General features: G+C 43.6%; 1 protein-coding gene across 2 annotated transcripts in view; it reads left to right on the top strand.

Moving 5' to 3' along the window:
• Positions 1–22,541, top strand: part of CALN1 (calneuron 1) — a 614,621-nt gene that overhangs the window by 53,403 nt on the left and 538,677 nt on the right. The window contains exon 1 of one of the 2 annotated variants that reach the window (XM_030933417.1): positions 19,993–20,278. The exons of the other annotated variant lie outside the window; for it this stretch is intronic. The gene's annotated coding sequence lies outside the window, so the exon portion shown is untranslated. Of the gene's footprint in view, positions 1–19,992; positions 20,279–22,541 lie in introns of those variants that run through there. 2 annotated transcript variants of the gene reach the window in all.

Here is a 22,541-nt window from a genome sequence, read left to right as displayed (position 1 = left end):
AGTTTTGACAAAATGTATAAACCTTTGTAACCATCACCATAATTAAGACATAAACATTTCCTTCAACTTAAACTATTCCCTTGTACTCTGATGGAGTCAACCACTCAGCCCCAGGAATCCACCGATTTACTTTCTGTCACTGTAGATTGTCTTTTTCTGTGCTAGAATTTCATAATGATGAAGTAATGGATATGTATTATGAATAATTTTTCCCTGTGACTTGTCTATTCATGTTTTCAAAAATGAAATTTTCAGGGCATAAGATTTAAAATTTGTGAAATCAAAATGATCAAATTTTTCCTTTATGACTTGTGCTTTCTGTTTTGTTTTGTTTTTGTCTGTTGCCCAGGCTAGAGTGCAGTCGTGCAATCCCGCCTCACTGCCACCTCTGCCTTCTGGGTTCAAGTGATTCTCCTGCCTCAGCCTCCTGAGTAGCTGGGATTACAGGCACCCACCACCATGCCCGGCTAATTTTTGTATTTTTAGTAGAGATGGGATCTCACCATGTTGGCCAGGCTGGTCTTGAACTCCTGGCGTTAAGTGATCCGCCCGCCTCGGCCTCCCAAAGTGCTGGGATGACAAGCATGAGCCACAGCAGCTGGCCGATTTGTGGCTTTTGTATCTTCGTTAAGCAATTTTTGGGTGGGCATGGTGGCTCACACCTGTAATCCCAGCACTTTGGGAGGCGGAGGTGGGCCAATCATTTGAGCACAGGAGTTTGAGACCAGCCTGGGCAAATGGTGAGACTCTGTCTCCATAAAAAATACAAAAATTAGCCGGGCATGGTGGCGCGAGCCTGTACTTCCAGCTATTCCGGGGCTGAGGTGAGAGGATGGCTTGAGCCCGGGAAGTGGAGGATGTAGTGAGCTGTGATTGTGCCACTGCACTCCAGCTTTGGCGACAGAGCGAGATCCTGTCTCAAGGGAAATTAAAACAAAAAACAAAGAAAAAAAAAAAGAAATTTTTGCTTACCCAAGTTCTCAAAAATTTTCTCCTGGGTTTTCTTTAGAAGTTTTGTGGCTTTAACTTTTACATTTAGGACTACGATCCATTCTGAGTTAATCTTTGCCTATAGGGTAAATAAAGTATCAAAGTTCATTTATTTCCACGTGAATATCCAGTTATTCCAGCACAATTGGATGAAAAGACTATCCTCATTAAATTAATTAATTTGAATTAATTTGGCACCTTTGTGGAAAACTAATTGGTCACATGCATATGAGTGTATTCCTAATCAGTTCTGTTCCTTTGCTCTATATATCCTTGTGCCAAAACCACACTCTCTTGATTAGCTCTATAGTTAAGTCTTGAAATCAGTTGGAAAGAAAGTCTTTCCAACTTTCTTCTCTGAAAAATTTGTTTTGGCTATTCTATGTCCTTTGCATACATACATAAATTTTTAAACCAGCTTGTCAAATTTTGCAAAACAGCTTGTTAGGATATGGATTTGTCAAATTTTGCAAAACAGCTTGTTAGGATATGGATTGGGATGATGCTGAACCTGTAGATCAATTTGGAGAGAACTGACATCTTAAAATGATCAAACCTCTGATCCATTAACATGGTATAGATCTCCATTTATTTTTTGGTCTTCTTTAATCTCTCTTAGCAGTGTTTTGAGGTTTTTAGTACACAGAACTTACACTTATTTTGTTAAACATATCCCTAATATTTCATGTTATTGATATTATTGTGAATGGGACCTTTTTTTTTTGTTTGAGATGGTGTCTCATTCTGTCACCCAGGCTGGAGTACAGTGGCACGATTTCGGTTCACTGCAACCTCTGCCTCTTGGGTTGAAGAGATTCTCTTTCCTCAGCCTCCCCCAAGTAGCTGGGATTACAGGGGTCTACTACCACGACCAGCTAATTTTTGTATTTTTAGTAGAGACAGGGTTTCACCATGTTGGCCAGGCTCGTCTCGAACTCCTGACTTCAGGTGATCTGCCCACTTTGGCCTCCCAAAATGCTGGGATTACAGGCATGAGCCACCACGCTGGGCCTGAATGGAACTGTTTTTAAAATTTCATTTTTCAGTTGTTTATTGTTGGCATTGATCTTGTATTCTGTGACCTTGTTAAGGTCACTTTTTCATTCAAATACTCTTTTTTTTTTTTTTTTTTGAGACCGAGTCTCGCTCTGTCACCCAAGCTGGAGTGCACTGGCCAGATCTCAGCTCACTGCAAGCTCCGCCTCCCGGGTTCACGCCATTCTCCTGCCTCAGCCTCCCAAGTAGCTGGGACTACAGGCGCCCGCCGCCTCACCCGGCTAGTTTTTTGTATTTTTTAGTAGAGAAGGGGTTTCACCGTGTTAGCCAGGATGGTCTCGATCTCCTGACCTTGTGATCCGCCCGCCTCGGCCTCCCAAAGTGCTGGGATTACAGGCTTGAGCCACCGCGCCCAGCCCAAATACTCTTTTTTTAAATGTACACAATCATGTTGCTTTTCAGTGGAAACAATTTTACTTCTTACTTACCAATCTGTATGCATTTCCTGTCTTTTTATTGACTTATTTCACGGCCGAGTCCTCCAACAAATGTTCAATAGAAGCCCTTTTCCTGATTTTACAGGGAAAGCATTCAGTTTTTAACCATTTTGTGTGACGTTAGCTGTAGGTTTTTTAGTACCCCTTAGCAGGATGAAAAAGTTCCCTTTTATTCCTAGTTTTCCAAGTTTTCATGGAGAATAGGAGTTGCATTTTGTCAAATACTCTTCATGAATGCATTAGGATGACTGTAATTTTTTTCTTCTATAAATAGGATAAATTACACTGATTCATCTTTTAGAATTTAAGATTTAGACTAACTTTGTATGACTTAAAAAAACTCCACCTTGTCAAGATGTCTTATCCTTTTTTTGATTTTTTTGAGACAGAGTCTCGCTCTGTTGTCCAGGCTGGAGTGCAGTGGCGCCACCTCGGCTCACTGCAAGCTGGGATTAGATTACAGGCGTGAGCCACCGTGCCCAGCCGTCTTATCCTTTTTATATATTGCTGGATTTAGTTTGCTAATGTATGTTAAGGCTTTTTTGCGTTTATTTTCATTTTCTGCTTTGGTATTGCCTGTATTTAATTTTGATGAGAGAGACAGTAGCCTCATAAAATGAGTTGAGCTGTGTGCCCACTCTCTATTTTATGAAAACGTTTTATGAGATTGGTATTAGCTCTTCATTAAATGTTAGAAATCACCAAAGAAACCATCTGGGCACAGAGGAATTTGTTTATGTTTTGAGGGCACAGGAGGTTAATTATGAATTCAATTTATTTAAAAGATACAGGAATATTCAGATTTTTATATCTCCTTGGGTCTATTTTGGTAATTTGTGTTTTTAAAAAAATTTTTCAGCCAGGCGCAGTGGCTCACGCCTGTAATCCCAGCACTTTGGGAGGCCGAGGCAGGCGGATCACAAGGTCAGGAGATCGAGACCATCCTGGCTAACACGGTGAAACCCCGTCTCTAGTAAAAATACAAAAAACTAGCCAGGCGAGGTGGCGGGCGCCTGTAGTCCCAGCTACTTGGGAGGCTGAGGCAGGAGAATGGCATGAACCTGGGAGGCGGAGCTTGCAGTGAGCTGAGATCCGGCCACTGCACTCCAGCCTGGGCGACAGAGCAAGACTCCGTCTCAAAGAAAAAAAAATAAATAAATAAATTTCTCTTTTGTTTAAATTGTCCATTTTTTCATAACATTGTTTTATAATATTCACTTGTTATTCTTTTTTATATGGTTAGTATCTATAGTGATTCCTGATCTTGGTGTTTTGTGTTTTTGCCATATTTTCAAATCAAGTTAGCTACAGATGTATTAATTTTATGACATTTGAATTCATTTTTCTGTCCATTTTTAAATTTGATTTTTCCTATCCTTTTTCCTTTCTTTCGTTGTTTTTCAATTTAATTTGCTCTTCTCTTTTTAGCTTTTTAAGTTAGCATCTTAAAACATTGGCTTTAAACCTTTCATCTTTTTGTAAAGTAAACATTTTAAGCTGTAATTTTCCTTGTAAGCACTGTTTTAGCTCATCTCACAAATTTCAATACATTGTGCTTTCATTTCATTTAGTTCAAAATATTTTTAAACTTCATTTCTGATTATTCTTTGACATACGCATTATGCGAAACTGTTTTTTACTTGTAAAATCTTGGGGAAATTTAAGGTATCTTCTTCTTATTGATTTCTAATTTAATTTTTAATTCCATTGTGGTCATAGAATGTTTCTGGTATGATTTGGATAACTTTAAAATCTCGAAGTGGGTGTTGTTTTTTTGTTTTTGAGATGGAGTCTCACTCTGTAGCCCAGGCTGGAATGCAACGGCATGATCGCGGCTCACTTGCCTCCCAGGTTCAAACCATTCTCCTGCCTCAGCCTCCCAAGTAGCTGGGACTGCAGGCATGTGCCACCACACTCGGGTAATTTTTGTATTTTTAAAATCTCAAAGTGTGTTTTTTTTTTTTTTTTTTGACACGGAGTCTTGCTCTGTCACTCAGGCTGGAGTGCCGTGGTGCAATCCCGGCTCACTGCCACCTCCGCCTCCTGGGTTCCAGCGATTCTTCTGCCTGACCTCAAGTGATCTGCCCACCTCGGCTTCCCAGAGTGCTGGGATTACGGGCATGAGCCACCATACCTGGCCTAAGATACTAAAGTACTGAGAATTATTCTGTGGCACAAGATACAGCCTGTGTTTTATGAACATTCCTAGTGCACTTGAAAAGATGATGTTAATGTAGTACCCTATACATTCAATACGGCCGGATTTGGTAACGGTTCGCACTCTTTAAATTAAATGCAGCTCACCACGCGTTTAGGGTTAAATGTACCATCTCGCTCTTTCTTTTTTGTTTCGTGTGTTCTTTGTTGCTTTTCCCTTTTTCATGACTTCTTTTGGTATTGATTAGTTTCAAATATTGTATTACTCTCCTCTATTGGCTTATTTGCTATATCTCTTTGTGTTCTGGGATTTACAGTGTGCACCTTCAAATGTAGCAGTCCGATATCAAATGGTATTATACTACCTCGGGGATAAATTGACTACCTTTTAATAGTGTATTTCCATTTCCTTACTCCCTTTGTGCTACAGCTGTCATACATGTTTTATTCATACATGTCTTATAAATCCCATAAATGCATTGGGTAATATTTTTGTCTTAATCAGTAAACTACCTTTTAAAGAAAGTTAAAAATAATGACAAACTTTTTATTTTTATTCACATATTTTCCATTCCCAGGACTTATCATTCCTAAATTTCTGCTGTCATTTACTTCAATCTGATGGCTATAAATTCTTGAATAGAGACAGAGTGTTGCTAGGTTGCCAAGGCTGGTCTTGAACTCCCGGGCTCAAGTGATCCTCCTGCCTTGGCCTCCCAAAGGGCTAGGATTACAGACAAGAACCCCTGTGCCTGGCCTATACATTATTTTACTGTTTGTTTATCTGAAAAACTCTTTATTTCACCTTTATTTTTTTAAAATTAAAAAATTAATTTGTATTTATTTATTTGTCGCCCAGTGCAGTGGTGCAACGGCATGATCTCGGCTCACTGCAACCTCCACCTCCCGGGTTCAAGTGATTCTCCTGCTTCAGCCTCCCAAGTAGCTGGGATTACAGGTGTCCACTACCACGCCCAGCTAATTTTTGTATTTTTAGTAGAGACAGGGTTTCACCATGTTGGTCAGGCTGGTCTTGAACTCCTGACCTCAGATGATCCACCCACCTTGGCCTCCCAAAGCACTGGGATTACAGGTGTGAGCCACCTCGTCCAGCCATCACCTTTAAATTTAGAGACTATTTTTGCTGATTAGGAAATTCTCGGTATTTTCTTTTTCTTTAAACTTTTACTTTTGTTTCGGGGTACATGTGCCAGTTTGTTATATAGGTAAATTGAGTCTCGTGGGGATTTAGTGTACAGATTATTTCATTACTCAGGTAATAAGCATAGTATCTGATAGGTAGTTTTCTGGTCCTCACCCTCCTCCTGCTCCACTCTCAAATAGGCCCTGGTGTCTGTTGTTCTCTTCCTTGTGTCCATGTGTACTCAATGTTTACTTCCCACTTATAAGTGAAAACATGCAGTATTTAGTTTTCTGTTCTGCATTAAATTGCTTAGGGTAATGGCCTCCAGCTCTATCCCTGTTGCTGCAAAAGACATGATCGCATTCTTTTTTATGACTGCGTAGTATTCCATGGTGTGGATGTGCCACGTTTTCTTTATCCAGTCTACCATTGCTGGGTACTTATGTTCATCCCATGGCTTTACTGTTGTGAATAGTGCTGTGATGAACATATGTATGCATAGGACTTTATGGTAGACCAATTCATATTCCTTTGGGTATATACCCAGTGGATTGCTGGGTAAAGTGCTTGTTCTGTTCTAAGTTCTTTGAGTAATCTCCACACTGCTTTCCACAGTGGAAGGATTCCCTTTTCAGTAAATGTTACTGGCATAACTGGCTAGCCAATGCAGAAGATTGAAACTGGACCCCTTCCTTTTAACATAGGCAAAAATCAATTCTAGATGGATTGAAGGCTTAAACATAAAACCTAAAGGGTTTATAGGCCTATAAAAACTCTTGAAGGAAACCAAGAAGATACCATTCTGGACATAGGTCTTGACAAAGATTTCATGACAAAGATGCCAAAAGCAATGATAACCAAAACAAATATTGACACATGGGACCTAATTCAATTAAAGAGCATCTGCAAAGGAAAAGAAACTAACAAAGTAAACAGACGACCGACAGATGGGAGAAAACATGTGTAAAATATGCACCTATCAAAGGGCTAATATCCAGAATCTATAAGGTGCTTAAATTAACAAGCCAAAAGCAAACAACCCGATAACAAAGTGGGCAAAGGACATGAACAGGTAGTTTTCAGAAGAAGACATATACATGGCCAATAAGCATTTGAAAATATGCTCAGCATCACTAATTGTTAGAGATATGCAAATCAAAACCACAGTGACAATTCTCGGTATTTTTGTTTTGTTCTCAATTTCAGCACATTAAAAATGTTATTCCATTGTCTTTTGGCTTGTATTGTTTCTTAAAAGAAGTTAGTATTACGTCTTCTCTTTGTTCTCCTGATATAATGTTTTTTTCTTCTGGATACTTTAAGATTTTTCTCTTTATCATGGTTTACAGCAATTTGATTATAAGATACCTTGGTGTGTACTTTTTGTATTTATCTTTCTTGCAGTAAATTGTGTCATGTGGAGCTGTATTTTAGGCTTTGATCAAATTGCGAAATATTAGCCACTATTTATTCAAATGCTTTTTTATGTTTAACCTTCCTAACACACACACACACACACACACACACACACACACACACAGAGGCACGCGTGTGCACAGAGTCTCTCTCTCTCTCTCTCTCTCGCTTTAGGTATTAAAATCAAACATATGTTAGGTAACCTGATATTGCTCCACCTGCCATCAAGGATTTTAAGATTTTTTTTTAGCCAGCATTCTTTCTCTGCTTCAGTTTCTATTTTTTTCAAACTCACTTATTTTTCCACAATACTGAAATTATGTTAAGCCCTCAAATAGCCTTTTCACATTAAATATACATTTTTTCAGTGCTACAATTTTATTTGCTTCTTTTTTTAGATTGCATGCCTTCCTTTATTGTTCACAATTTCCTTTAAATCCTTGAAAATATTTCTAATAGCTGCTCGAAAGCCCCTTTCTGCAGATTCCATCACCATTGTTATTTTTCCTTCTGTTTCCATGGACACTGTGGGTGTTGTGTTGTTGAGTTTCTGAATTTTGTTTTTGTCCTTTGAAGAGTTTTGAAGTTTCTTTGCTAGGCATTTGATTAGTAACTTGGAAATCACTTTGATCTATTTGATGATTGCTTTTAAGCTTTGTTAGGTCGAGTCTTACAATAGCTGTTATTCTAGAGCTAGTTTTTTCCTGCTACCAGGAAGGTGCAATTCACCTATGGACTCTATTGTACCCACTGGGTGTTCAATGCATTTTCTCACTCAGGATCATCAGAACTTGCCCATTTTCCAGTTCTTTCTTACATCTAGAAATTGTTCGACTTACAGTTCTTCACTAACTGCTCTCCGCCTAGCGGCATAGAATTTGTCTTCTTATGCACATCTTAGTTGTCATCTAGGAACTTAAATCCTTATGAAAAATGTCCACCTTTTTATCTGTGTAGCCTTCTCCTCTCCAGTTCTCTGCCCCCCAAAATCTAGCTACCTAAGCCTTCATGAACTCTGATCCCTCAAGTTAGTGAGACCCCTGTGTTCTGTTTGGCTTCCTTTTCCTCTACAGTGATACGGATACCATCTCCAGGTAGAAAGCTGGGCAGTTGCAGGACACACATAATTTGTTCCTTTTCTTACATGGATCACAGCCCTGTACTATCTGTTGTCCAATTACAGAAAATACTTAATTTGTACATTTGTTTAGTTTCTAATTGTTAATAGTGGGAAGGAAACTAACTTATTATGTCGGTGCAAACGTAATTGAGGTTTTTGCCATTACTTTCTTTTTTTTTCTTTGAGACAGAATCTCGCTCTGTCGCCCAGGCTGGAGTGATCTCAGCTCACTGCAACTTTGGCCTCCTGGGTTCAAGCAGTTTTCTTGCCTCAGCCTCCCAAGTAGCTGGGATTACAGGCACCTGCCACCACTCCCGGGCCATTTTTACATTTTTAATAGAGACAGGGTCTCACTATGTTGGCCAGGCTGGCCTCGAACTCCTGACCTCTCAAGTGATCCACCCTCCTTGGCCTTCCAAAGTGCTGGGATTGTAGGCATGAGCCACCTTGCCCTACTGCCATCACTTTCAGTGGTAAAAACTGCAATTACTTTTGCAGTAACCTAGTAACATAGAAGCAGAAATTGCTCCTTTTCTTTTTAGAGGGCATGTTCACTGCGTTCAGAATTTAGTGGATAGCTATTTTCTTTTAGTGCACCGAAGATGATACCAATGATTGTAAGTTGTACTGGCTTTTATTATGTTTGTCAACAAGTCGTCTGTCAGGCGAATTGTTCCTTTGCAAGGTGTGTGTGTGTGTGAAGGAGAAGGGGCCTGGCTGCTTTTAATATTGTGTCTTGGCCGGGTGTGGTGGCTCACGCCTGTAATCCCAGCACTTTGGGAGGCCGAGGCGGGAGGATCATCTGAGGTCGGGAGTTCGAGACTAGCCTGACCAACATGGTGAAACTCCGTTTCTACTATAAATACAAAAAATTAGCCAGACATGGTGGCGTATGCCTGTAATCCCAGCTACGCAGGAGGCTGAGGCAGGAGAATTGCTTGATCCCGGGAGGTGGAGGCTGCAGTGAGCTGAGATCACGCCACTACACTACAGCCTGGGCAACAAGAGCAAAACTCTGTCTCAAAAAAAAAGAAAAAAAAGAAAAAAAGAAAAAAAAATTGTCTTTAGGTTTTAGAAATGTAATGATGACTGCTTTCATGTGGATTTCATTGTATGTATCCTATTTGGAGTTTATAGGACTTCCTGAATCTGTGGCTTCATGTCTTTATTGGTTTTGGAAAATTCTCAGCCAGCATCTCATCCACTTCACTCTTTCTCCCCTTTCCTTTTCAGACTTGAGTTATATATTTGATGATTCACTTTGCTTTAATTCTCTTATTCTCTTTTCTCCATTCCCACCTTTTTCTTCTCCTCACACATTAGCAGGATATTTTTTTACTGACCTATTTGAAGTTCACTAATCTCTTCTACTGTGTCCAGTTTGCTTTAACCACATCTACTGAGTGTATTTTATTTATTTTTTGATGGGTTCCAGAATTATTGCTTTATTCTGTGTTAAAAATAAACAAATTTTGGCAGGGTGCTGTGACTCACACCTGTAATCCCACACTTTGGGAGGCCAAGGCGGGTGGATCCCTTGAGGTCAGGAGTTCGAGACCAGCCTGTCCAACATGGTGAAGCCCCATCTCTACTAAAAATACAAAAAATTAGCCAGGCGTGGTGGTGGACACCTGTAACCCCACCTACTTGGGAGGCTGAGGCAGGAGAATTGCTTGAACCTGGGAGGCAGAGGTTGCAGTGAGCCGAGACCTTGCTACTGGACTCCAGCTTGGGTGACAGAGTGAGACTTTGTCTCAAATAAATAAATAATAAATAAATTTTAACTGAATAGAGATCAAATTAAACATTATATATGGGAGAATCAGGACAGAATGTATGTGTGTGGATTGGAGAAACAAGTAAGAGTATTACATCTTCATCCTTCAGTTAGGTGTTTTAATTGGAAAAGAAAATAAATATTTTTAAAAAACCACTTATTTAGAAATATGGATATAACTATCCAAAGAGGTAACGGACTAGTTGAAAGTAGTTATCTTTGGCAAAAAGGAATGGAGGAGGAGGAAAGAGAGAACACCATTTTGCACAATTGACCTTTTAGAACTGTTTGATGTTTATTTTTAAATTTGACTTCTGCATAACAAATTACAATTTGACCTTTAACAATTATGGATCACATTAATAAAAAGTAAAAGTTCAATTATTGAATTAGAAAGAAATTAAGAATAAATAAATAGACTTTAGCTATTTAGTGGTGAATTTCTTTATCTTGTCATTCATTTTCTTAAACATCTATACAATTGTTTTAATGTCTTTTATATAAATCCAGCGTCGGAATTTCCTATGTTTGGTTTTCCTATTGTCTGTTGTTTCTCTTTATTTTTTCTTAATTTGGTTCTTTTTCCGGACATGCCTGTTGATTTTTGATTAAATGCCACATGTTATATTTAAGAAATTATAGTGACTATACATTTGTTCTCTCTCCTCAGAGAGATTTAACTTTTTCATCTGGCAGGCATTTAGGGTACAGAAAGATCATTTTTGGCTAATCAATTATTGAGATAATTTAAGGCTGAACTTGATTCTCCAAAGGCTTTTGGTTTGCCCTTAATCTTAATGCATGTAGTATTTCAAAAGCTTCACCTGAAACCCTGGGGTGTTTATGAGTGTCCCTCCTCCTAGGGAGGTTATAGACTCCTGATTTCCCAAGAATTCTCCTTCCTGCTGCTTGGTTTTCCCTCCCCTCCCCTCCCCTCCCTCCCTCATTCTCTCCCTCCCTCTCCCTTGCCTTCCCTTCCCTCTTTCTTCTGTCTTTCTTTTTTTTGTCTTTCCTTTCTTTCCCTCCTTCCTTTTTTTCCTTTGCTTTTCTTTCCTTTCTTTCTCTTCTTTCTTTCTCTCCTTCTTCCTTCCTTCCTTTCCTCTTCTCGTCTCCTTCCTTCCTTCTTCTCTTTTCCTTCCTTTCCTTTCCTTTCCTTGCCTTTCCCTTCCTTTCTTTTCTTTCCCTCCTTCCTCTTTCTTCTTTCTTTCTCTCTTTCTTTCCTTCTCTTGCCTTTTTTTTTTCTTTTTTAACTGTTCACCATGTGCAGTTTCAAATACAGGTGAATGAATGCCTTTAAGGGGACAATGGAGCACAATGATGCCTCCACTTTCCAAGGTTTCCTTTTCCTTCTATGCCTGTGATGCTCTGAAGATCTCTAAGATGTTCTTTATTTTGGCATTAAATAATAGTATCTAATACATATATTATGTAATATTGTATAATATATAAGTATAATTATACTATGTATGATATATAACTATATAATATATGTATGATATAATTATATATAACATATATTATGCATGAATATAACAGTACATGTAATATATATTATGTAACATGTGCCATTATATATTATATATAATGTATCATATAAGATATTATTTATATAAATATTTATATATAAATATAAATACCACATAAAATAATGTATATATGAATATATAAATATATGTTCACATATAAATTTATATATTTTATAAATATATGCTATTTATATATTTATATATTTTATAAATATATGCTATATTATATATACTTATATATATTTTTATATGTAATATTTAACCTCAATTCCATTTTGTTGGCTGGCTAATATACGTTTTGAAAATATTTTCAAAAAAGCAAAAAGCCATTTATATTCCATTTATAAAAAGCCATTTATATAATAAGCATATATAAATAAAAATGTATGAACATTTATATACATAAATAAAAGTATATATTTATATAAATTAAAAATATAAATATATATTTAAATTTATATATTTATATAAATAAAATACGTGAACATATATTCATCTATAAATAAATATATATATGTTTATCCCCTCAATACTGGTTCTCCAGAGTTAGTTAACAGAAAGCATTGGAATTATATTTGGTGCACATATGTGTATATGGATCCCATATACAAAGTTTTCTTTTTCAAAAGTGGCACCATACATGTTATTTTGCCATTAAGTTTTTTCACTTTACAACATATTTTTTGACATCTTTCTAATTTAGTAAATTAAATTTTTCTGGTTATTTATTGCTGCATAACAAAAATTCATCCCAAAACAAAGTTACTTAACACAAAAATGTATGACTGCCTCTTGTGGTTCTGTGGATTGGGAATTCAGAGCGCGCATGGCGGGGGTGGCTTGTCTCTGCCCAACAGAATCTGTAGCCTCCTCTGGGAAGACGCTCGCAGCAGGGGCTTGAATCGCTGTAGACAGGCCCGGAACCTCTCTTTTTCTCCCTGTCTCTCTTTTCCTCTCTGAAATCATGCCACTGCACTCAAGCCTGGACAACAGAGTGAAACTCTGTCTCTAAATAAATAAATAAATAAATAAATAAAATTAAAAAAAAAATAGACCTTTCTTTATCTTTAGGCTCCTGCAAAGCTGCTGAGTGAGGCACAGTGTCTTTAAGACATGTAGAAGCCCTTTTGGGCATCCCCTTAAATATGTCTGAGGCCTTAACAAAGGATCTTACAGCCCCATTCTTGAGTCCATCTTTCCCAGAAACCCGGTTTTGCTGCCCCAGATTTGAAAGGTTTTGCCTGGAGACGCCACAGTGAGAAACAGTAGTCCTTTCTAACCCAGCAGAGAAACAGTAATCCTTTCTAACTCAGCAAACTCTGGTTCCTTGCTATTCCATCTCAGTTCTACTAAAAAACTGGAATAGCTTCTTCTTCAATTAACCTGTCTCTGCTTACCTTTTCTCATAGGCATCTGGAAAAATCCAGCTGGCATTTTCTATTTTTCCACTTGGAAATCAGATCCATGAGGTCCTTAGGTATTCTTGCCATTGGTTATATTGATTTTTTTTTTTTTTTTTTTTGAGACAGTATCTTGCTCTGTCACCCATGCTGGAGTGCAGTGGCTGATCGCAGCTCACTGCAACCTCTGCCTCCCGGGTTCAGGCAATTCTCCTGACTCAGCCTTCCGAGTAGCTGGGATTACAGGCATGCACCACCACGCCTGGCTAATTTTTTGTATTTATAGTAGAAACGGAGTTTCACCATGTTGGCCAGGCTAGTCTGAAACTCCTGACCTCAAGTGATCCACCCGTGTCAGCCTCCCACAGTGCTAGGATTACAGGCGTGAGCCACCACGCCCAGCCGACCATTGACAGGTAGCAGTTTTGCTAACTGTTCTCCTGGTACGTGACTCAGGCGTTCTTTTCTCCAGCTTCCAATAAGCACTTTCTGTGCCCTTCATGTTTCCTCCAAGAGTTTTCCAAAGGTCCTTGCAACTGTCAGTAATACTCTTCGGAGGAAGTTACGGCTTTTTCCCATTGCTCAATCCCAAAGCCAGTATTTTAAGTTTTTGTTACAGCAGCACACTCCTTCCAGATACCAAGTGTTGTCCTGGTTACCGATTACTGCAAAGCAAACTACTGCAAGGTTTGTGGCAAACCCCTAGCCACACAGGAGAGAATGTGTGTTGTAAAGAATTTAGTGAGTCCTGGATTCCATACTTTGATGGAAGACCTGAACAATTTTACCCTCCAACATATATTTCTCAAATGATTTTTTTTTCTACTTCTACTATTCAGAGTGCAATGAATCTTTTCATCACCCTCTACCCTTGGGTGTTTTGGGCACTTGAAGTAGATGTATTTATTGATGGTAAAATGAAAGAAGATAAGGGAAGGGGATATTTACGAGAGGATTATCACTGGTAAGGTAGCACTTGTCTCGGTGTCTGATTTGTGTAACTCTGAATCCCAAAGCTAGAGGCAGGTGGTAGAAGGAAGTTGAAATTGACTCCTCGCTGTTTCCTGGAGGGCTGTACTATTCTAGGTTAGAGAGAGAACTTATGCTAAATCCAGCTACAAATGCACGATAAGGAGAAGTCCTTCCTGTTCATTTTGTTTCATGTTGAGTTTAGCCTCCATCCCGGTAATTGGTAAAAGATTTTCTTTGGTATTTTCATAGGAAGGAGTTGACACATTTTGACCACATATATTGAATAAAAGTTGGAGCAAAAGTGCCAGGGCCTGTAAACCTGCAACCACCTTAACATGGAAGTCTCAAAATGGTCATAGCTGGAGAGGACCAAGAAACTGCAGAAGTCTGCCATCCAACTTCTCTAGTTCTTTGTGTTTCTGATTTATTTATTTGTTTTTTGAGACAAAGTCTTGCTGTTTCGCCCAAGCTGGAGTGCAGTGGTGTGACCACAGTTCACTGTAATCTTGAACTCCTGGGCTCAAGGGATCCTCTGCCTCAGCCTCCTGAGGAGCTAGGACTACAGGCACATGCCATCACACCTGGCTACTTTTGCAAATCAGTTTTTTGTAGAGATGGCGTCTCCCTGTGTTGCCCAGGCTGGTCTCAAACTCCCAACCTCAAGTAATCCTCCCACCTGCACCTTCCAAAGTATCTGTATTATGAGTGTGAGCTACTGCCTAGCCTTCTCTAGTTCTGAGGCTCGCTGAGCTTAGGGTCCTAAGGCAAGAGATCCTTGATTTTTTCCCCCCAAAATAAGGTCTTTGTTATGTGTTTGTGTTGACTATTCACTTGTAACAGCTGCCAACATTTATTGAAAGCTTACTCTATGCCTGGAGCCAGGTTAACTGAGTGAACTGCTATTTCACATAATCACATTTAAGTTTCTCAACAACCTTGTGGAATAGATAGTCTAATTATCCCCATTTTATAGATGAGGGCGATGAGATTTAGGGAGAATAAACAACTTGCCCAAATTTACACAGGCAGGAAGGGAGGGCAGAATGAGAGCTTTGGCCAGATGTTTCCGACTCTGGTTGTGTGGGAGGCCCCCACGTTTTACCAGGAACTTCATGTGTGTATCTACACTTACCAAGGCGTTTGTTTGTCTGTTTTTTGTTTTTTGTTTTTTGTTTCTTTTTGAGACTGAGTCTTGCTCTGTTGCCCAGACTGGAGTGCAATGGTGGGATCTCGGCTCTCTGCAACCTCTGCCTCCCAGGTTCAAGCGATTCTCATGCCTCAGCCTCTGAAGTAGCTGGGATTACAGGCACCCACCACCATGCCTGGCTAATTTTTGTATTTTTTGTAGAGATGGGGTTTCACCATGTTGGCCAGGCTGGTCTCGAACTCCTGACCTCAAGTGATCCACCCACCTCGGCCTCCCAAAGTGCTGGGATTACAGGCTTCAGCCACCATGCTTGGCCCTACCAAGGCATTTTGGTGACCTGGTTGCCATCTAGAAAGTGACAAAATAATTGCTTACAGAGGCAACAGATTGTTAGATGATGCAGCATTCATCCAAACTAAGGGATCAAAGGGAGAGATCTTATGGAGATCCTGTCAACTCTATTCATCTGCCTGTGACACATTGTGGAAACCTTTGTAAATATAATACCTTCTGTATTAATTCGTTTTCACATTGCTGATAAAGACATACCTGAGACTGGGCAATTTACAAAAGAAAGAAATTTAATGGACTTACAGTTCCACATGGCTGGGGAGGCCTCATAATCATGGTGGAAAGCCAAAGGCACAGGCACATCTCACATGGCAGCAGACAAGAGACAGAGTGAGAGAGCCTAGTGAAAGGGGTTTCCCCTTATAAAACCATCAGATCTCGTGAGACTTATTCACTACCACGATAACAGTATGAGAGAAACTGCCTCCATGATTCAATTATCTCCCACCAGGTCCCTCCAATGACACGTGGGTATTACAGGAATACAATTGAAGATGTGATTTGGGAGGGGACATAGAGCCAAACCATATCACCTTCTATGCACATCTCTGAACTAGGTACATGAAACTCAGCCAGTGGCTCAAGCATGTCATAACAGGGGCTGCTCACCCGGCACGGTAAGACCAGCTATCCACATCAAGGTTTTGCAGCAGGAGAAAGGGAGGCATTTATTTGCAGGGCACCAACCAAGAGGAATCAGGCAGCTCATGCTTAAGTCCCAGCCACCCCATTGGCTTACAGGGAAGGATTTTTAAAGGTGGGAGGCAGAGGCTACAGACAAAGCCATAAATCAATCCATGAAAGCTTGACATTTGGTTTGACTTAAAAAAGCAGACGTCTGGGAGCAGAGGCCCACATGGGCTCACACTGGGACTAGTAATCCCAATACTTTGGAAGGTGGGGGTGGGAGGATTACTTGAGGTCAGGAGTTTGAGACCAGCCTGGGCAACGTAGGGAGATCCCATCTCTACAGATGTCATAGGTGAGTTCAAAGGTTTTCTGATTTATGATTAGTTAAGGAGGTAAAGCTTTATCTAAAAATATGGGGTGTGCAGAAAAGAATGTTCATTCTGGCCTGTAGGTGTGGCTTCCTCCAGACCCTTCAGGAAGAAATTTAGAACAAGAACCACAGTTAGAGTTTAGTCCTCAGTTCCCTCTTATTCAAGGTCTATGTGCTAGTCGATCAGTTTAATGGGGGTCCAGGTTTCTGAAAAACAACTCAAGGACATACACTAAGATGTTATGTTTAGATTCTATAGGGAATGATATGGTTTGACTGTTCCTTTTTGCCGCCCCCAAGGTTGTGCCAACAAAGTAGGAACAACAAACCTGAATGAAGCAGGCTAGTCCTTCCTTATAGCACCCTCCTTTCCTGGGTCCCCAGCTTCTTGTCCCCTCTTGGTGGCAGAAAGACTGCTCACCAGCTCAGATGCCTCCAATTCCCAGAACCAGAGAAAAGATACATGTGAAAATCCTCACACCAGTGAGCAACAAAAGCAGGCAGTGATTCTCTAAGCCTCTCATCCAAACAGCTTAGCAGTCACTTCTCCTTAACTTGTAAAAAATCTCATCTTGTAGCTCCCATAATTCCCATGTGTCATGGGAGGGATCTTGTGGCAGGTAATTGAATCACGGGCGCAGGTGTCCCCCATACTGTTCTCGTGATAGTGAATAAGTCTCATGAGATCTGATGGTTTTATCAATGAGAGTTCCCCTGCACAAGCTCTCTTGCTTGCTGCCATGTGAGATGTGCCTTTGCTTCATCCTTTACCTTCTGCCATGATTGTGAGGTCTCCCCAGCCATGTGGAACTATGAGTCCATTAAACCTTTTTCCTTTGTAAATTAACCAGTCTTAGGTATGTCTTTATTAGCAGCATGAGAACAGACTGATGCAGGGAACAAAAACATTTCCTGACTGTAACTTCCTTGGCTATTGTTTTAAGCTAAAATTACCTTCTTGCTTATCAAGTTGCTGGTTTACTTCTCAGGGCTAGCTAGGTGCCTGGAGTTTCTTTGAAGGAACTCAAGATTTTTCTGTGTTTTCATGCTGGGGTAGGGGAGGGGTACCCAGCAAGTCCCTGAGAATGGTGCCTGTTACATCTCAGTTCTAAGATTGCTAGGGAGCATATGATACAGCAATCCCACTGCTGAGTATATACCCCAAAGAGAAGAAATTAGTATATCGAAGAGGTATCTGCATTCTGATGTTTGTTGCAGCACTGTTTACAATAGTTAAGATTTGGAAGCAACCCAGGTGTCCATCAACAGATGAATAAAGAAAATGTGGGACATATACACAATGGAGCACTATTCAGCCATAAAAAAGAATGAGATCCAGTCATTTGTAACTACATGGATGGAAGTGGAGATCATTATGTTAAGTAAAATAAGCCAGGCACAGAAAGACAGACATCACATGTTTTCACTTATTTATGGGATCTAAAAATCAAAACAATTGAGCTCATGGACAGAGAATCTATGAATGATTACCAGAGAGGTTGGGAAGGGTGAGGGGGGCTGGGTGGGGGTTCAGAGGGTTGGGTAGGTAGAGATGGTTAATAGGTTAAAAAAAAGAAAATGAATAAGACCTGTTATTCGGTAGCACAACATGGTGACTATAGTCAATAACTTGTATATTTTATGATAACTTAAAGAGTGTAATTGGATTGTTTGTAACTCAAAGGATAAATGCTTGAGGGAATGGTACCCTGGTCTCCATGATGAGCTTATTTCACATTGCATGACTGTATCAAAACCTCTCATATACCCCCATAAATATGTACACCTACCATGTACCTATAAGAATAACAAATAAAAACATATTTTGAAAAGATTACTAGGGAAGTAGGGTCCATACAAGATAGTAATAATACAGGTTAGCAAATGCTAAATGCCAAAGGCGTGGCACCCACAAGTGCTTCAGGGACTCTGAAACCATGCCCAGGCAACACACACACACACACACACACACACACACACACACCCACACGACCCTGATTGTGCTGCTGGCTGGCAAAGAAAAAAAAAATGCCCAAACTTCCCTGACAGTTGAACCAAACAGTGGAGAGGTGACTGCTGAGCTGCTTGGATGAGAGGCTTGGAGCAGCACTGCCTGCTTTTGTTCCTGATTGGTGTGAGGATTTTCACATGTATCTTTTCTCTGGTTCTGGGAATTGGAGGCATCTGAGCTGGTGAGCAGTCTTTCTGCCACCAAGAGGGGGCAAGAAACTGGGGACCCGAGAAAGGAGGGTGCTGTAAGGAAAGACTAGCCTGCTTCAGCCAGGTTTGTTGTTCCTTCTTTATTGGCACAATCTTGGGGGCAGCAAAAAGGAACTGGCAAGCATCTAATCTGTCTACGGGACAGTCTGAGCCCCACCTTGCTGCTTTGATTCTTCTTTTTCTTGCCAAGACAAACCTTGGTTGCACTGTGTATTCTGTCAGCTCCTGGGAGGCAGACAGGTGGGGACTAGGAAAGGTGACTGGTGACTCCAAGCAAATGCGTTGCCCTTGAGACCAGGGGCAGGGGAGAGAGGGGTCTGTCTGGGCGGAGACTCAGCAGAGGTCAGCGCATGGGCAGGTTGCAGACAGTCTGCGAATTTGTAGCTCACACCTGTGCCCAAGCGTCCTCTCCCTCCCAGCGGATCCGTCCTATGACCTTGGAAGAAGTGGGGGCCACGCCTCATGTTCTCAGGCCCTGGAGGAGTGGGATCCCAGGTGGGTGGGCGATGCCCCGCGGCAGCCGTGCCTCCCTGGATGTCGCCAGGGGCGGTCACGCGGAATGCTGGCCCCCGCAGTTTCGGCCATCGGCCCCTCCACCTCGGCGCCCCGCCTTCCCCCTGGGCTCAGGTGTAATCGTGGCCCTAGGGTGTGCGCACCTGGGATGAAGTAGTGAAGGCGGCGGGCGCTAGGGTGAGTTGTCCTGTTCCGAGGAGCAGCAGTTTGCCAGAGTTAGCGTGGGCAGCCTCTTTGGGAAGGGAAGGAAGGAGCACCGTCTGCCAAGCGCCTGCTCGCCCCCCGCGTGTCTGCCTGTGTGTGCCGTGCATGTGCGTGCGTGTGTGTGTGTGTGCGCGCGAGTGTGAGTGCGCGCGCGCCGAGGCGTTCCTCAGGTTGCGCTGCCTGGAAACCGAGGGAGCCATTGGAGAGGCGGAGGGTGGGGGTGGGGGCTCCCCGACCCTCGGAGGAGCCGGGGCGCAGGCGGCCAAGGCGAGCCCAGAAGCCCGGCTCCTGAACGCGGGCGCCGGCAGAGCGTGGACGGTGCCGCTGGCGGCCGCAAGGCCCCGGGGGGCCCGCAGGGGAGGAGCTGGGGAGGAGGCCGGAGCTGCATGGAGTTTCTAGGGCGCGCAACTCCGGCGGGGCCTCGGCCACTGGGCTCCGGGGCGCAGCGAGGCAGCCGCGCACATGGGCTGAACCCGCGCGGCCAGCGGGAGCGGGAGGGGTAGAAGAGCGCGCGGTGCAGGGGGTGCGGGGCACACGTCCCCAGACGGGAGCAGAGGACAAGGACAGGGAGGCACGCGCCCAGATCGCGCTCCGAGTCGACGAGGGGGCTCGTGCCGGTCTCGGCGCGCGCGTGGGGAGCGGCCCGGGGGCGCCGAGGGAGCCGGCGGCAGCGAGGATGCCGGCGCGGGGACGCGGCTGCCGGCTGGGGGTGTGAGCGAGAGGCTGAGCGCTGCCCGCTCGGCGCCTCCATTCCGCGCCGCCCCCTCCCTGCGGGCCTCGGAGGAAGCCCCCAGCGCGGTGCGGAGGCGCCTCGGCTGCCGGGCTGCGGGGCCCCGGCCCAGCGAGAGGTGAGTGCCGCCGCCGGCTCCCCAGCTCACCCGCGCGCTCCCTCTCTTCTCCTCTTCCCTCGGTCCTCGCCCCTCTCCAGGGTGTCCAAACCCCCGGTCTGTCGTGAGCCCCCGTATTCGGAGTGGACGGGCGATTGGCAGACAACGCCTCCCGTACCTGTTGGCTCCGGCACTGGGGCACCCACCCGGCGGGCTGGGGGCTGCCCCGGCCACCTTGCCCTCCGTGGAGCTGGCTCTGGCTGCCTGCCTGGGGGCGTGGGGCTAGGGAAGGGCCGCGGCGCACTCTGCTGTCCCGGCACTGTGCGGGCTGGAGACTGGGAACCGCTCCTGTAGCCCCCAGGAGCCAGTGGCCACCAGGCAGCGCGCCCCCGGCCGCAGGCTCCCGGGCGGTGGGGAGGGAGGGCAGGGGACCCGGAGCCGCACCGCAGCCCAGGTGGGAGCGCCCGGCGGCAACCAGGTCTCTTCGGGAAGCCGGAGTCATGGCGATCGGGGGAGGCGGGAGGCAGGGTTCTCTCCGCGTCTGGCCCCCAGGGCTGACTGCTTGCCTTCCTGGGCGCACGCTCCTCGTCGCCACCTACCCCGAGTCTGGAGGCGCCGGGGTGCAAGGGGTAACCAGAGAGGCCTCTGCAGTCCCGCTGGGACCTAGTCCCTGAGCTCCAAGCAGCTGGATGGGTCTGGCGCCCAGGCAGGGGCGGGCTCCGTCTTCCCCGGACAGTCTGGGTTTACCCGGGTTCCCAGTCTCTCCGGACTAGCGCAACGCGGAGTGAACTTCCCGAGACTTGGTCCGAGGGCGCCTAGGCAGCAGCAGGTAGTTCTGGGCCGCCCTCGGGGAGAGGGCGAGCGGGGGACACCCCATCCCGACGGACTGGGGATACAGAGGTTGCACCGAGCGGATCAGTTTGCGTCCTAGCCTTGGGCCACGTGCGCCCGAGCTACCATCCCACCATCGTTTCTCACTGCTCTTTTTTCTTGGACGAGGCTTGTGTGAGGAAGGCGCCTTTCTTCCATTTGGGTCGAAGCCCTTAGCTCCCGGGTGAAGCGGTGCCTGCAGTTCCCTGAGTGCCAAGACTGGGGCGCCAGCCATCCCCAGGCCCTGAGCCGGTTTTCTGCAAAAAAGGAGACTTTCTTGGGCTCAGGGAATAGCAGCTTAGCGCCGGCTGTGTGTGGCTGGGAAGTCTGTTTCGTGATAATAACTACATTCTAGAGTGACCCACAGTAGCCTCTGCGACAGAGTTGGGATGACCTTCCCAGAAAGAATGGGTAGATTTCTGCGCTGCGTGTTCAGACACACGCAACATTTGTGCACGTAGGAGAACTCATGAGCTCCTAGGATTTTCAGGTTCTGCTTCTTTAACTGCTGACTTTTGCTTAAAAGGGAAATTATTTTTCAATTCGGGCATCAAAGCTTTGGAAAGGAATTTAAAGCCATTTGGTGTGAAATTGTCTTGAGGCTAGAACAGGACGTGTTTTTCCTAGGAGCCTGATTCCAGCTCTCCTCCTTGGCTTGTTCGTGGTTTTATTTCATTTTTGTGGGGTGGGAGGAGGTGTTGGAAGAAGAAGAATGTGGAGTCTTGATTTTTATCTGCTACCTGTCCTGATGTCCAGGTGTCACCTCAGACCTCTCAGCCTTGTGGTTCTGTCACCACGCCCAGTTTAGGATTCATTCCTGGGCTCCAGGAACTGCATAACTTTGCTAGTTCCTCAGGCAATCAGTGGGGTCTTCTACCAAAGCCCCAAGGATGCCCTGAGCTGTGTTTCCAGAGCAGCCTGCCCTGGTGGAAGACCAGTGGAGTGGCTTTTTTTTTTTTTTTACTTCACTGCAGACGTGTGGGTTTTTCATGGCAATAGCTGCATGGAGTTGTTTACTGAGAAGCTGTTCTACGACAGTGAAGTTGGTTACTGGGTGTATCCAAGTGGAGTAATGAAAACAAAACTCTTTGGAAATCCAATCCTCATGATATTTTATCGGAGGAGAGCTAAATCCTCTTAGAATTGTTCACCAAGATGTTACCTTTCCCTGAACTCTGAAAGCAACTATTGCCAGTAATCAGGCCTTCGACTAGGGTGTAGGATAAGGGCTTTTTGGCAAGAAAATAATTTAATTCAGCTGGTTCTGTTGAGAAAGGGATGGGCAAGACTTGACCGACACACGTGACGCCCTTTCCTCTGTAAGGGGAGGGGGGTACAGGGTGGGGGGTGGATGACAACCCATCATTTTTGAATTTTACATTTATCTCCCCAGTGGGTAGCTTCTGATCCCTCC

This window comes from Rhinopithecus roxellana, chromosome 6 (assembly GCF_007565055.1).
Source record: "Rhinopithecus roxellana isolate Shanxi Qingling chromosome 6, ASM756505v1, whole genome shotgun sequence".
NCBI classification, from domain to species: domain Eukaryota; kingdom Metazoa; phylum Chordata; class Mammalia; order Primates; family Cercopithecidae; genus Rhinopithecus; species Rhinopithecus roxellana.
This window is presented reverse-complemented; position numbering and strand designations above follow the sequence as displayed.